Genomic DNA, 12,308 nt, shown 5'->3' on the forward strand with positions numbered 1-12,308 from the left:
CTGAAGAAGAAGTAAATGAAGTATATAGGATGGAGTCAAATGGTCCTATTAACATGTCAGAAGACCATTGTGACAAGAGATTAGGGACCAGAACACAGGGAGACAAAAGGGAGCCAGGGAGAAACTGGAGTGGTCCAGGAAGGGGCTGATGTGCCCCTAGTGGCAGAGAATGGAAGGTGAAGGGGGCAGCAGAGAAGGACAGAGAGGAGCCTGAGTGGACAGTATGTGGTGAACATAGGTCGAGGGAGTGGGAGAAGGGTGTGGCTGATGGGAGAGAGAAGGACCCGAGTACTGCTGCCGGCCTGATGGCTTGGGAAAACTGGTGGACGGTGGCACTTCTGACCATGTTGGCCCACAGAAGAAAGAGGTTTGTGGGGCATCCAGGTGAACCTCGCTGATGAAAAGTTCTAAGTGTGGAGTTTAGAGGAAAGAAGTGGATTGGAAATAAATATCTGAGATAGATAACAGGAGGGTGAGTGGATACTTTAACCCAACTAGTCACTCATTGAAATCAATCTTCCAACAGTACCTTGCATACTATTCAACTAAATCTTGAATTCTGGGAAGCTCTTGAAAAAATGCCAGTCCTCACAAAAGGAAAAAAAAAATATTTAAATAAAAATAAATGTAAAAAAAGGAAACAAAAATAAAATAAGCCAGTCCCATTTCTTATGAGACGAGAAACTCAAGCATGAAGCTCTGTACCAGGGCTCAGTGAAGGCACCTCCCTCACTGGGCAATGCACTCGTGTTCCTCTGGGGTCACAGAGCTTATTCCAAACCTACCATTCCTTGCCAAATAAAGAAAAAGGAGCTGCTCTGAAAATGAAGCAAGCACAGCTTTTATAGCATTGTCTTGGGGACATGGTAGTCCTCAGAAAGTGTCTTTCAGGGGCTCTCTGGAGAAGCTCCGGCCTGTTTCACAGGGCAACCACCTTCTTGGTTGAAGCATACTTGTAGAAAAGACAATCAGTGGCAGAGCACTAATCATGGACCTCGAGATCCTCAGCATGCCTCTACAGGGTCCTGTGAAGACCTTAAAGAGGCTCAGCTCTACTTCAATCATATTCCTTAACATTAAATTAGACTGTAATTACAAATAGCTAGGAGACAAACATTTAAGAGGAGTTGAAGCAACATTTTCTGCTATATGCAACTAATAATTCTTATCTGATTGCAGTCTCTTAGCTGATGTGATTACCTGAATATTCAAAATAAATTATCATGTTCTCCTAGCTCATTCATACTAAATACACAAAGGCTGTGTTGTCCCCTAAACGAGGGTGGAGAAACAAATTCAAACCTGTGTAATATAAATCAGGCACGTGACATAAAAACACATTTCTTTTTAAAAACTAAATCTAAACACCCACATTTTATAAATGGTGTTTGGGTGGGGGGGTGAATGAGGGGAGGGAGAGGCAGAGTTAAATGTGTGTGTGTGTGTGTGTGTGTGTGTGTGTGTGTGTGTTTAAAAGCCTATTACAATGTGGCAGTTTAAAAAGCAAGCACCATCTATTAATCATCTATTCATTTCTTCCATAAAGTGTGTCTATAGAAGTTGTTTTATCACCTGGTCATAATAAACCATTATGTGCATTTTGTGATTCTCTTATTACAGGAATGATGGTACTCATAGCCAACATTATGTTGTCAAATCTAGAGACCACACCCAGAGAGAAAATAAAGACATTCTTTCTATAAGAGTATAATAACGCAAGAGAACTGAAGGCGGTGGAAAACAGGTCTATCATCAGCTTGAACAAGTGGTCCTTAGCAGGACCTGTGTCAGATGACCTAGTACATGATTTCAAAATATACATGCCTTACACCTCCACTCAAGGAAAATCAGACAAGCTGGAGACAGAAGCTTCCTAGAGGATTTGGGTGCCCTTCCCTCTTAGCCCACACTTCTCGGTCTTACCACCTTGTAAATCAAACCCAGGTGAGGTCAGGTAACCAATGCCAGATGTCCTTGACCACTCATGCTAGCCCAGCCAATTGGTAGCTGGGCTTTCAATACTGATTTCTCCGGACCGCAGGCCAGCGCTCTAACTGCTGAGCCAAACCGGCCAGGGCTGAATACTGATTTCTTACACCAATACTTTTTATAGAGCTCTTCTGTGTTTTCACTTCCGGTCACACCAAAAAGAGGTGGCTTAAGTGCAAAATCTCTATAAAAGGAGTCAGAGAAGAAACAAAGGTCACCCTTTCAAGGACTGATCATATAGGTTATTCCCCTATTACCTTACTTTCTCTGATGTTTAGTTACTGTCAAAAGTTCTATACTGGATACATTGCCCACCTCCAGAATGTATTGATGAATAAGAAACTCAACTATGTTTTCTCTAGTTCTGTATCAAGAGCTGCAAATACAAAGATTGCTATTTAGGTCTAACAGGCATGCAGCATGCCAGGGTGGATTTGAATCTTGCCGCTGCTAGCTGTGGAGCCTTGAACAAGTCACTTAACCTTTCTGTGCCTTAGTTTCCTCGTCTGCAAAACTGGGGTACCTACCTCAAGGGGTTTGTGAGGCCAAAATGAATTTATGTAGGGCTTCAGAAAGTGTCTGGTATGTAGTATTGAGCAGCTGTATTCAGTACCCACAGATCAGCCTCATCTTTTTTATAAGCTGCAAAGTATTCCACTGCCCAGCTATAGTGTAACTTATTCTTCTGAAGGACATTCACCCTACTCTTTCAATCTTTTGCGATTATGAACTATGCTTCAGTGAACATCCTATACAATAGAGGGATGTTTTTACCATGATCATCAAATTAAGTCAGTCCCCTAGTTAACTTTCATGTGTAATTCTGATGGTTTAAATACCCTCCAGAGTAAGCACAAGTATAATCACTTCCAGGTTCTACAAAACAAAGAGGTGGAATAACTTAGTGCCAGAGCTGACACAGCTGTCAGTGGCAGGGTTGGAACTCCACCCGGATGTGTAGCTGCTAACCTGAAAGGGACTTTCTTCAGTCTGCTTCCTACAGCTTTGCTTTTTTTTTTTTTAAGCACAATAGATGCTCTTATCAATGCACCTCAGATCCACAGTAGAGATAAATATCAATAATTCTATAAAAAGTAAATTCAAGTTTTCACAGAGGTGCCTATCAGCTTATAAATTGGGCAGATGTAAGTGTCAACAACTTCTTTAAATATTAAAGTAATCTGTGCAGCCCAGGTTGGTTGCTCAGTGGTTAGAGCATCAGCCTGCTGTCCAGAGAGACCAGGACTCGGTTCTTGCTAAGGTCACGTACCTCGATTGCAGTTTGTCCCTGGCCCTGGTTGGGGTCGTGTGGGTAGCAACCAGTCAATGTGTCTCTCTCACATCAGATGTTTCTCTTTCCCTCCCTCCCGCTCTGTCTGAAGATAAATGCAAAAAAAAAAAAAAAAAATGTCCTCGGGTGAGGATGAAAAAAAATTAAATTAAAGTAATTTGTGTCTTCTGCCAAACACTGAAGTAAGGGTACCCTGAACACAGCCCCTAGGGACAGACACCACACTGCCAAACTCCCAGGGAAGCAAATGAGTACTTATTGAATTTGGTATCATGAGAACTATTCTTTGGGGAAAGAGAAATTCATAACAATTACTTTGCAGTCGTTTTGCTGTGCCAAGACAAAGGGGAACAGGTACTCTGGGGTTCAGAATAACTCAGATAAAATAAAGACCTGAATGGCCAATTCTCCAACATTAGTTCATGAGCTCTGTTTGGCATGGGCTTATAAGATTCATTCTGACTGAGTGAACTTGCTGACAGTGGAGAAAGGAAAGGGCAGAGGAAGGACTGAACAGAGAAGGAGCTGCAACCAGCATGCGCTAACAGGAGGTGCTCACCCGGCATGCGGATTATTGTTAGAAACTGCAGGGTTGTTTCCAGAAAATGGTTATTCTCCCAACAAAGGAGGCATGACTGTACCAGCACGAAAAATCTAGAAACAAACTATTTCCTAAATCCCAGTGAGCAAGAAGATCAAAATCTCACAAGATATACAGACTACCAAGACATTACACACAGCTGTACTTCAAACAGTTCTTTCTGAACATCCGCCAAACGTGAATATTTTAAATCCAGGCACTGCACAATTCTAAAAGTGAATGGCTACAAGTCAAATAAAAATGTTCCAGGGGATGAAGCATGCCAGCAGGAGCCCAGTAAGAACCAAACAGTTTGGTAATAATAACACTTATGGGTTGAAATCGAGGTTAAGGGCATATGTGGATGGGTGGGCCTTCCTATTACAGTAACTCAAAACTAGGCCAGGTTACCTTCCTAAACAATTCACTTTGCTAGGATCTCCCACAGTTATGTTTAATGACTTAAAGAGAAAACTAATTTCCATCACTGATTCTGACTTCTACTTTCTAAGACCTGAATGCTTTCAACTTTCATTTTCTATCCTCGGTCAAACAGAAACAAAGGATTTTTCTCTTAATAAAAGGGAAAAGAAAAAATTTAGTTCTGAAAGGGTCTTGGAAATCACCTTGGTTTAACTCTTGTAGTTTAAAGAAAGAGAGGTTAATGCCCACAGTTGATTTTCTTATGGTTGGTGGCAAGTTAGAATAAGAAACCACGGCTGCTAGGTTCTATACAAGGGTGAGGCATCCCACCATACACAACTGTGCCTTCCAATCCTCTCAAATTACTTCTGTTGTAATCAACAAAAAAACATGCACTCACTTTGTTACAATCCTGTATCATGAAGCAATGTTTATTTTAATATCTATTATGTAAATTGAGGTAACCCAGCTGATGGAAGGAGCCCAAGAGTCTTGGTTCTTACTCTTGGCTCCACCAGCAACTGGCTGCATGAGCTTTAGCAATACTGGGATCCAACTTTTACCAATGATATTTCATGAGAAGGTGGGAAGCATCTTAGTTATAGTAATATTAAAATGTGGGGAAATGCTTGTAAGTGACTTTAAGATGCCACTGATTATAAGTTGCATCTCTACCCAGATATGTTAAAATGTGAAAAACTATCTGAAAATGGATGAAATGTGGTGGAAACATGTCACTTGCAGAAAGGCAACAACAACAACAAAAGGTTAGCAGAGAGAGACTGGCTGCAAAGAGGAGGAATTGAAACTCATGGTTTGTGTGGACATGTACCTGGACTGCTAGGATATTTCCACCTGATTACAAAGCTTTCTCCTCCCTCTATGATACCATGTTTCTTCTACCACCCAGTCTTAAGAGTTCCCTTCCTCTTGTTGGCCCTCGAATCCAACTGGTCTCTAATACACACAGACCTTATCCTAGCAACAAGCTGGGTCAATTAGCTCTCTCCAGTCTGTGTCCATGGCCATGGCTGCAAGCGGAGCTTTATCACAGCCCTGGCCTCCTCTAGCAGCCTCCCAGCCCATCTCCATATTCCCAGCCTCTGTCCATGCCAATCCATCCTACACATTCAGACAACACTCATATTCCTGGAGCCGAGCATTCATAATGCATTCCTAGCTCAAAAGCTTTCGTGGTACCCTGTTACTGCACAAATACCTCAGGAGAAAAAGCAGGCTAGGAGATACAACGACCTGGCCAGAATGCTTTGTGACCTTGGGCAAGTGTCTACACTTCTCTAAGTCTCCATTTCCTTGCCTGTGAAGTAGAAATGTTCATAGTACCAATTATTAGTAATTGAGATAAGTCCATGTAAAAAGTGCTCAGTGCTCAGTTTGACACATAATAGCTCAAAAAAAGTTAGTCATTATTATTATCAACAACTTGCTTTCAAAACTTTTCTTCCATTTCTATCCTCTCTATCAGCTTCAGCCAACTGGGCTACTGGCTTTTTGCTCGATAATTCTGTACTTGTTTGCTCTCTAAACTCCCTCTCTCGCCCTGGCCAGTTTGGCTCAGCGGTTAGAGTGTCGGCCTGTGGTCCGGAGAGACCCGGGTTTGGTTCCCGCTAAGGGCACGTACCTTGGTTGCAGTTTGTCCCCGGCCCTGGTTGGGTCGTGTGGGTGGCAACCACTCGATGTGTCGCTTTCACATCAATGTTTCTCTCTCTCTCTCTCCCTCCCACTCTATCTGAACAAAATATCGAAAAATGTCCTCGAGTGAGGATAAAAAAAAAAAAAAATCAATAAACTCCCTCTCTCAAAGAATGCCTATCCTCCTATCTCTGAACCTAAGATTCCTCTATGAAACGTAAGCCTACATTCAAATTGTTGGTTCAATTCTATTTAGTTTAATCCAATCACAGCTTACTACTGACATCCTTGGAGGCCTGTACCGCCACCACTGTGACTCGCTTCCCCCATGTCCACACAGGCCCTTCCTGAAGACATAGTAGCAACCAGGTAGGTGAGGTGAGATTTAAATCCACTTGAGATAAATCCTGGTTATCAGATTTATATTGTTCTAATTATTACTTCAAGTAAACTAGGCCTATGTAAATCACCTCTAGGTCAAGGACCTTCTTTAAAAAGTGGAGGGAAGGGAAGTTCCCACATGAGAATATGGTAACAGGAGGGTCTAAACTGTTGCTGGTAGTCATCTTGCAAAATCAGACTATGGATATCATAACATCTGAGAGCATTTCAGAGAAATAAGCAAAAGTTCTGCCATTAGCACTGTTTGGGTCAGGTGTTCATGTAAGCCCATCTGAGTTGGGTTTTCTGTCTCCCGCACAAAAAGCACCCTAACCAATTCAGGAGCACTAGGCATGGATATGTCTAACATGGATAGCTCTGCCATAAAGCTTTCTCAAATACAGTTAGATAAGTCCTCCAGAAATCTGCTTCTGATATCCTTTTGGCCCCAAATGCAGATTAAGTATGGGTATTAAAGGATTAAGGTATAGGCTAATTCAGGAAGCCCTTTTTATTTATTTATTTTTTAAATCCTCACTCGAGGACACCCTTCCATATATCTTCAGATAGAATGGAAGGGACGGAGGGAGAAAGAGAGAGCAAGAAAAACATCAATGTGAGAGAGACACATCAATTGGTTGCCTCCCGCATGACCCCGACCAGGGCCAGGGATCAACCACAACCAAGGTACATGCCCTTTACCAGAATCGAACCCGCGACTCTTTGGTCTGCAGGCCAACGCTCCCACCGCTAAGTCAAACCAACCAGGGTTAGGAAGCCCTTTAGAGTCATTTAACTTTGTATATACCTTGTGTTGTCATCACACACACACACCACATTCCATAACCGACGAGTCAATGAATTAGTAAAAAGAATGAATCAAATATGGGCTAAACGGAAGGGAATAAATTTTAGGCAGTTTTGAAAGATGACAAGTTGTTAATCTTGGATGGCTTGAAGATGGGCCTTTACACATGGGGTTAGATTTTTAAGTACAGGGTAACAGAGTTACACACAGCCCACTGATTAAATCCTAACAGTGCAAAGACAGACAAGGGAGCAGGTATGATTCAAGAGACAGAGCTGTGTGGATTTGGAAAAATCACCTGGCACTTCCAGGCCATAGTTCTTATTATTTAAAAAGGAGGTAGGGAAAGCAACTATTTACAGGAAGATACTCACATCAAAAATATCTGAAATGAATGCATGCAAAGACTTAGCTATGGGTAACTAATGGAAAGATTGTCCTATCAAGAACAGAAAAGTTGGTAGGCAACAGAGGAGATACTCAAACTCAGAATAATTAAAAAACATCTCAGGGGAAAGGAATAATGTGGCTGAGTAAGAAAGAAGTTAAACCATTACTCACACTCTTTACTATCTACTTAGGCATCAGAGTTCTGCCGAAGGAAGGATACCAGGTTTACCTTGATTTGTATAATTCAAGAGGGAAATAGGACAACCAAGGATTGACATACTCACCTCACCAATAGCAGCAAGAGGATGATCAATAATTATGCTGAGGGCAAAAGAGAAAGTAGTGAAAAAAAAAAAAAGATCCCTAAGAGGTCCTTGCAAACGTCACACATCCAAAAAATCAGGGTCTCTAACAAAAAAACAAAAACTCTGTTGATTCCAGGAAATGAGATGACTTACCTCATTTTCAAAAGTGACTTCATAAGGATACTGAAATTAGTGTTTGTGAAAACCTAGTTTTAAATATTTCCCAGTTATTTTAGCTTTTCGGGTTTCATTCTTGGCCACATCCCCTAAATCTCACTTTATGAAAAAATAAGTAAGAAGGAAACATTTGGCAGACCCATGTTGGGCTATTTTACTTGTATCATCTCTTGAAATCCATATAACTATTCTGTAACATGAAACCCCCATTTAGAGACAGACAAGGAAATTGAGTCAAGGGGATGAGGGCAGTGTCTGAAATTGAAGTATTTTTCTTGAAAAATCGGACAATCAAAATTTTCAGCAAAGTTCTATTCTATATTATGTAAGATTGGCCATCTGTAACCATCAACAATATTTTCCCTTTTGTCTTCAGTAAAAAAAAAAAAAAAAATGGAAGAGAAAGGGAAATGCAAAAAGAGAAAACACTAGAAAAGTTCCTGGCAATGAGAAATTACAACCTGGGGTAGGAATCTCAAAGGGAAGAGTGACGTTTCTCTTTCAAGTGCAGAGCTTTCCTGGAGAACATCAGGCAGCATGTAAACTGACTAAAAAAGTAATCTACTTGTCCCCTACCACAGATGTAAAGAAGTGTTCATCCACAGCCATGGAATGCAGAACTGGCTGTGTAGATTCTGCACCAAATGCTGGTGGCTGAGATGTTCAGGCAAAACAAGTGCAGACCAACAGGTTATCTACCAAGCGGTTACGGGAACAAGTTACAAAGCCTAACAAGCAACATCAGCTCTTCCGCACAATCCTGTAAAGCACTTCCTGCCACGGATCCCGCTATTAAAGAATTCAGGTTGCTTGCTCCCCACAGTTCTCCCACCTGCACCCCTCGGTTCCCCAGCCCTGCTAATAAGTCGCACTGGATTCATCCATACGTACTCCCACCCCAAAGGTGGTCAAATGCATTCTTTAAATTTGCAATCACGAAGCTGGGAGATCAGCTTAACAACAGTCATGAGAAGGGGAAACCACCACCCTTTAAGTGCAAGAGGACGGAACGGTTGCAAGACACAATTTGAAAGAACAACTCTTGCTCCAGGCATGACTCCTTCCACCCCAAGGTGGGCGGGTGAACTCGGGGAGTGGGGGGTGGGGGGCGGCGAGTCTTACTGGCATGGAAACTGTAAAAAAGCACTTTTCCTTAGAATTCGCAACAGACTTGACCCAAGGGCTTCCCCTAGCCCAGAGCCACTCCCGGGCCCTTCGTCTCCCTCCCCGCCTGCCGCTCCCGCCTCACCCGCTCCGCGACTCCTTAAAGGGCCGCCGGTCCCTCTCAAGTCCCCGCCTCCTCGCTTTCGCACCGGCCTCATCCCTCCCGGAATACCTCTGGCTGCAGTTATCTGGTTTTAATAAACACCGAAGTGGTCCGGGGCTAGGAGGCTTCACTCTGGGGAAGGGGGCAGGCAGAGGCAAGACCCGAGGGTCCCCGCACCTCCCGCTCAGCGCGGGGGTGAAGGTGGGCACGCCCTGGGTCTTGGTGCCCATCAGACCAGCGATCCTTAATCCCTGAAGGCTCTCGGAACTCACCCAGGTTTTGTTCTCCCCAAAGAAAGCGCCCTGTTTCAGAGGGCGCCTCCCTGGACCTTGCACCCGCGAGTTCATCCAGACCCGGCGGGCGGATCTGAGCACACAAACCCATCCATCTTGCCTCGGATCTGGGTACAGTGGGTGTTCCCGCAGCGCCTCTCAGCGCGTGCAAAACTGCCCGCCTGCTGCTTCCACACGCGGAACAGGTGAGCCACCATCAGAGTGGAAACTCCCGAGGCGCCCAGGACCAAGCCACCTCGCGCCCGCACAGCTCTCCCCGCGCCCGCGGTCCGTCCTGGGGGGGCTGGACTGGGACCCGCGGAGCCGGCCGGCCGGGCTGGCTGCCACGGGCCGCCAGGGCTCTCCTAAGCCTCACCAGGGGAGCACGGGCCGTGCCGGCAGCTGTTCCTCCGCACTGGGTTCAAGACCTAACGGGGGTTCGCAGCCCGCTGGTCCCGGCCGCACGCTTGCGCGAGTGTCATGGCCGAGAGGCGGCCCCAGGCGAAGTTTCCTGGAGCTGATGGCTTACCTCTAAGCTCCAGCGGCGGCAGCAGCTTTGAGAAGCGGCGAGGCAGCGGCGGGAGTGCCCGTAGCCAGCCGGAGCCGAGGAGGACTTGGGAGGGAGGCACCGGTAGCCAAGAACCGCTGCAATGGGAAGAGGAAGGCGCCGGGTATCTACAATCAGAACGTGGGCTGACAGTGACGTCACAATGGCGCGGCTAGCCAATGGGTGTCCCAGGGATGAATCAAGCGCTATGATGTCATGCGGACCTGGAGCCAATCGCGAGACAATAGAACTTTCGTGATTGTAAATTCCAGAATCCGAAGCAGTCGGGAGCCCAGGCCCCAGGCGGTACCCCTTAGTTCACGTGTCTCTGGGCAATTTTATCCCCTTTCTTCCTAATAAGCCTGCGTGGAACCTCAGAGCCTGCGCAATAGCGCCAGTGAGGTTCCCGATGCCCTGAACTCTGATTCTCTTCATGCCAGGCGTGGCATGGTGTGTGGTCGCGTTTAGACGACAGAAGCCCACGCTCACAGCGGTCCCCTCTGCGGTTCTGAAAGGGATCTAGTTCGCCTTGGTTTTAGCTAAATGGGTCAAATGCCTACGGAGACCACCAAAACTAAGGTCTGCAAATGAACAAGATAAAGCAGTAACAAAATCCACTCAGAACTGATGTTTATAGCTTCACTCCCTTGTGGATAGATTTACCCTGATTTTTCTCAGGGATTTTGATTTTTCCCTTGGAGGTCACTACCAACGCCATTTCTACTCCAGAAATTACTCCAAAGGCTTGTAAAAGGAAGAACGGTGGTGAAGTAAGTGACATCTTTTCAGCTATAGAAATTTAAGCACTTAAGACATAATGCTTTGTGCTCAGGGTACACATAGAAGATCCTTGCTGTTTTTCATTGATATTTGTATAATTTGAGGTTTTCATCATCCTAGTATCCTATGATTTCCCCATATTAAGCCCTCTTGCTATGTTTCTACTACTCCATGTTCTTGGATCTAACTTAGTTAACCATTTAATGTAGCCAGATTTATGTTTTTACATTTACAATGTAATGTTTACTATGTGCCAGCTGTGTTCCAGGTGCTGGGCCTTTGCAGTAGGGAAACAGGTGTACACACTATATACAAATTAGGTAATTTAAATATACACAAATGAGATATTTAGCAGTTGGCATCGGACTCCACACACACTGAATGACTTCAGTTTGTTAGATAGTCTACTAGGTGTTAGGAATAAAAAATTTCAAGGACCCCACTCTGCCTGTAAAATGATATAGTCAGGAAACAACTACTATGCAGATTGGTAAATGCTACAGTGAAAGCCAAGATACACAGAGTAATAATTTTTTTGTCAAGAGGCATGTGAAAAACATACTAGAGGCAAAAAAGAGTTTGGCAAAGGTATCTTCACTCTTCTGCCAATAGGCCAAGGTGATACCCTGTCCAAGTTCTGTCTGTCCAAATTTTTAAAGTTTCCATTTTAACTTGATATTCCAAAAAAATCTCAAGTTTTATGTCATACGCAATTGTTTTTATTGTGTGCATCTATCAAAATATTTTAAGCCCATATTACCAAAATATATATATTTCAAATTATGGACTTATGTCAGTAATTTTCAACTAGTGTGTTGCAAGAATCTTTTGAAACATGCAATACCTGACTATTAGTCAGGAGCATTGGCCTCATTTCCCTTTTAATTGTCAAAGTACTGACAACAGCCAACATAACAATAGCCTGAATGTGAATTCTTGTCTTGAACCATAAATATATAGGTCAAATAATAGAGTTGCATCTTATTGGTCGCATTGCATAATAAGATTGCATCTGATCCGTTAATTCTTGTTACCAGAAATCTCTGTATATAAGTATAGCCACCTGCTTTTTAAAAAAGTCACTGTGGAGCAAAAAGAATGGTATGTAATTACTATTAATATTTTTTTTATAAATCAATCAAAATTATACCTATTTTGTCAGATTGGCAATATATATATATATATATATTTTTTTTTGGTGTGCCACAGAGTTTTAGTAATTAGTTTGTGTCCCATCAGATGAAAAACGTTGAAAATCACTGACTTATATAACTGTCAAGTTGTACATTAAATTTTAAATATTTTTTCTTATTTTAAAATAAAAGTAAATATAAAGTTCTAATATTTCATTCCTTTGGGGGCAAAGGGTGCTTGTCACATATCCCTTGGCAGATAGCTCTTAGTTGCTCTATGTATCCTGGTTTCCATTATAGCATTTTCCACTG

At 43.3% G+C, this 12,308-nt stretch overlaps 1 protein-coding gene across 1 annotated transcript in view; it reads right to left on the reverse strand.

The window, feature by feature from the left end:
- Positions 1-10,282, reverse strand: part of ELOVL5 (ELOVL fatty acid elongase 5) — an 81,466-nt gene extending 71,184 nt beyond the window's left edge. The window contains exon 1 of the mRNA XM_036248429.1: positions 10,066-10,282. The gene's annotated coding sequence lies outside the window, so the exon portion shown is untranslated. The remainder of the gene's footprint in view (positions 1-10,065) is intronic.
- Between the last annotated feature and the right edge of the window lie 2,026 nt (positions 10,283-12,308).

This window comes from Molossus molossus, unplaced genomic scaffold, assembly GCF_014108415.1.
Source record: "Molossus molossus isolate mMolMol1 unplaced genomic scaffold, mMolMol1.p scaffold_m16_p_8, whole genome shotgun sequence".
NCBI classification, from domain to species: domain Eukaryota; kingdom Metazoa; phylum Chordata; class Mammalia; order Chiroptera; family Molossidae; genus Molossus; species Molossus molossus.